Genomic DNA, 4,564 nt, shown 5'->3' on the forward strand with positions numbered 1-4,564 from the left:
GATGAATAAAATCAAGCTTAAACACTTTTAAAAGAATAAAAATGAAAAACAGTTTTGTAAGAAAAGGTTTTTTGGCTTTTTACTTGAAATGTGATCTTGATAGGTTCTTTCTTCCTTCTTTGACCATTGGAGTTTCTTTTTATACTTGGGGGAGTCAAAATTTTCTATTAGAGATAGTTTCTAGCTGTTGTAGACATGTTTGATGCCTTCCTAGCCTTTATTTTGTCTTCTAGTATTTAAATTCAAATAGGCAAACAATGTGAAATACCCCATACTTTGATATGGTGATAAATAAAGTTGATCGAATGCAAATTGAGGTCAATTAAAATGTTTAAAAGTGATAAGAGATGAAAGGAATAGTTTAGGATAAAATATTTCGCAAGTGAAAAAAATAATAATAAAATAATAATAATTTTATCGAAGGAGAATTTGTGAGATAAAAGACGATTTGGAAGTCAAGTGAGGCATAATAAGGTATTTTCGATACCACGAAGACAAGATAAAATTTTTAGAATAAAATAATATTTCATAAATAAAATAATATTAAAATGTTAATATTTAGCTTGATATCAAAGTCAATCAAGAAGAAGGATCATATGGTTGATCCAAGTGGGGGAGAAGATGACAAGTTCGACTCTATAAAAATATTTATCATGACATACATGTGGTGGATAGCATGTTTACATGCTAAGAGAGTCTTGAAAAATTTACAAAAGTCGGTATTGTACCTAAAGGTACAATAAAATTGATTTAAGCCTCGAACTAGATCAAATAAAAAAATTTACAATGAAATTAAGAATTTTAAAGTCTCATAATGGTTTAATATGGTGATTTGGAGTTCGAGGATCAATTTGGAGTCAAATTGGAATTTTCGCTATCTAGGGGCAAAATGGTCATTTACCACCTGGGGACAAAATGAGAATTTTTAGAAAAGATTTTTGGCCCCATTTGACTTATTGGAGTAAGATTTGAAGTTTAGAAGTGAAAAATTTTAATTTCGGTATAATTTGGAGTAAAAGGTAAAATGGTAATTTTGCCATCTGGAATCGAAAATTTAATTTTTGAAAGGATTTTGATCAAATTTAATTATTTGGAGTGTGAAATGAGTATGAGGAGTGCAAATTATGCATTATGGCAAATTTTTAATTTTTGGGGCAAAAATGTAATTTTTGAAAAGTTCGGGGGTAAAAGTGTAATTTTAAAAAATTTGCTCCACCAAAACTTTGAAAAAATCTGGAAATTTCACTTAAGACTTGGATAAGTCAAAGGGAATGCATGGTGGAAAAAAGTAGGACAAGTGGATGGCTAGAAAAAAAAATGAATTAATAAAATATTTAAAATATGAATAAAATAATATTATTTCATTAAACAATAAAAAAGGCATAAAAAAATCAGCCCACCCATTCTTCTTCTTCAACATTCGGCCAAGCAAGAAACAAGAGAGAGAAAGGAGAAAATAAAACCCTAGCTAAGAAATTTAAAGGGAAAATAGGTGGAAATTCAAAAATCAAGTGAAAAAAGGTAACATTTCTTAAATTTGTCTTGTGCTTTACCTTTCCCATGCATTTTCCATCATTTTTCATGGTTGAATCATGTGATTTGAGGATGATTTGAATTCTGGTCATATGGGTTTAGAGAGAGAAAGTTGTTAGATAAATTTGATTTTGAGCTATGTTAGTGTTTAGTGTTAGTTTAGCATGTTTATGAGTAAAACAACAAGAAAAATATTTATCTTCTCCATGAATTTCCCTAGGCCGAATCTAGCCAATGGTATGTGAGGATGAGGTTGACTTTATTTTAAGAGAATTGGGTGGAAAAATGATGAATTATGAGGTTGGAAATTAAATGGGAATTTTCGGTGCAATAAATTGAAATTTTTACCCACTAGGGGTAAAAGCGTAATTTATAGTCCGGACTGATAAATTGGACCAAATTCACAGTCATTGAGGTATTGTGGATATAATTGGATAATTGAAATTGAAATGGATGGAATTGGAGTCGAATTGGGGATTTTAGGAATTTACACCGTGTATAGGCGAGTTAGGTCGGACACCGCAATTAAGCGATTGTCTAGACATTTCAAATCCTATCTAGTGCATACGCATGGATAAGAGCCTGAAATAATTTATGATAAATTGACACAATTTACTGAATTTTGTGTCATGGATTATGGATAGGTGGTGAGTCAATTGTTTCGGGTAAGAGACTGCACCCGAGGGCGGAAGATAGGAGTATTTCTACTCCTAATACTGTGAGTAAACTTATTATCGTCTTAATTATCTAGAGTAGTTTTATACAATTGTGTGATTTTATAAAAAAATGAGTTTAAATGGTAAATTGCTATGTTTTAAGAGAAATTGTGATTTTATAAAATGATTTTATAAATTTTCTGAAAAATCGAATATTGGTTTTGAAAATAGAGTAATTGGAGACTGCCTGCTTGTGTTGTAAATTTATGGTTTTAAATTGAATGGCTTATGACAATATATGAGCATGAATGGCTAAATTGATTTTGGTGTCAGAATTATTTGTATTGTGTATTCAGCCTTGAGAGGCTAGATTGTGATAAATTGCCATGCCATGCTAGAATGAATTTTATTGAATTGGTGGAGTATATATTAATTATTTACTGCAGAGGGGGTTCCGTGGACCAGCCTATTAGAGGGGCACGGTAAACTCCATTATATTATTACCTCGAACGGAGAGGCGCGTAGGGTATCTCCTGGGGTAAAGCTTAGGGTTCACTTCACGCCAAACCACCACGTGAAGGGGAACTCAGCCAACGCCAAGGAACGGCTGTATTTTTCTCAAACTAAAATATATTTTAAGTGTATACAAAATTTTAACAGCCTTGGCGGACTCGGTTAGATGCCCTGCGCAAGGTATCACCGAGTATGAGTTTTGGCACGAGCCAAAGTTTTAAGAAATTCATAAGCCAAGTTGATTACTCGATTTATATGGATTGATTTTATTTGGTTGAAATGAACTGAAAGGTAATGAAATTACGGTATGATGACTTATTTTAATTGTCTCCATTTACTCGGCTTTAGATACTTTAGATGGTATCTGTTTACTCACTGGGATTATAAAATCTCACCCCTTCTTCCTATACATTTTTCAGGCTCAGGACAGTTTGTAGATAGTCGAGTAGGACGAGAACTAAGCTCGGAACTGCATTATAGAAAGTAAGAGTTCACAGTCTTACATCCTCTTGGTCAATTGGAGCCCACGTGTCATTGCAGATCAAAACTTATATTTTGGTTATCTGTATTTCTATTCATACAATTTTTACTTTACTTTCATGTGCGAAAAATTATTTACGAACATTTCTATAAAAATTTATTTTATGAGAAAATAGAATATTTTATTTATTATTTTTGAATAGTACTAGTTGTCAACAATTTGCTTTCAAATGAACGTTTTAGATACTTAATTGTTTTTAAATCATTAAATATATATTTTCTGCTTACCTATTGTATTTTTAGCAAGTTTTGAGATTTTTGACGAAAAATTACGAAAATACCCCTGTGAGCCAGAAAATAATATTTTATTGTTCTTATTTAAAAATGACTTATGATTTTTTTGAAATGCGAGATTTAATAACTATTGCTCACCGGGGAGATGCGAAAGTTGATGCTAAGCCTTGCGAGGTTTCAATCGACATTCGGGGTGAAGAATGTCTGTCGAGGCCTCGCAACGGTCCGGAACTCCCCATCGGGCCCGTGACACAATGTTCCATTAACCGATTAAAGGTAGGCTTTAATCCAATTAAGCCTCTTTTGTATTGCACTATCAGGCAACTCATTTGATTGTGTTAACCGATTAAAGATAGCTTTAACCAATTAAGAACATTTTGTTTCCAAACTTCTCCAACCAGCAGTCTTCCTGTAATTGGTTAAACTTTCTTTAACTGATTGAGGCTTTTCTTCCTTCATCTTTAACTGATTAAGACAAGTTTCAACTAATTAAAAGTTCTTCAAATTTGAATTTCTTCATTTTGGCTTCCTTCAACTATCAACTTTATTTCAAATTTGTATTTTGGCGCTTGAAGGTACTTTAGGTCTTGTGCTCTAATTGATTAATCCCATTCCTTTACTGATTAGCATGCCTCTGTCTATAGCTTCTAGTGCCTTCTTAATCAGTTAATTTGATGTTAATTATAAAGGGGGTTCTTGTGATATGGAAAGGAAGCATTGCAAACAAGTAAAAAGATGCGCTGGAGACGACGAAAAGGAATATCAAAATAGTTTTTGAAGTACTGAGTGTAGTGGCAGGTGGAAAAGAAAAAGAAGAGAATAGGTGTTTTGAGTGAGAATAGGCTAGAGAAAGAAGCTTTGAGTGAGAGTCAGGTAGTTCTGAAAGTGAAAAGTCCCCCATTTGAATTGTGAAGGCTCTATATATAGTGCCAAAAGTAACAGTTATATGAAAAAGCTTTAATACACTAATGAATGATATTATTAAGGAGAGTTTTAATGTTAGGTAACCATTACTGAGAGTTAATGTCGAGTAATGGCTAGAAACTCATTATGTGACTATTGAAGTAATTATACGTAATAAAACTTGT

At 32.3% G+C, this 4,564-nt stretch overlaps 1 long non-coding RNA gene across 1 annotated transcript; it reads left to right on the forward strand.

The window, feature by feature from the left end:
• LOC108662577 lies at nt 1,481-3,150 on the forward strand. The gene is made up of 3 exons (XR_001928464.1): nt 1,481-1,521; nt 2,178-2,251; nt 3,122-3,150. It is a non-coding gene; the product is annotated as an uncharacterized LOC108662577 (long non-coding RNA).

The sequence above is a fragment of the Theobroma cacao genome, chromosome 6 (genome assembly GCF_000208745.1).
Source record: "Theobroma cacao cultivar B97-61/B2 chromosome 6, Criollo_cocoa_genome_V2, whole genome shotgun sequence".
Lineage (NCBI taxonomy): Eukaryota > Viridiplantae > Streptophyta > Magnoliopsida > Malvales > Malvaceae > Theobroma > Theobroma cacao.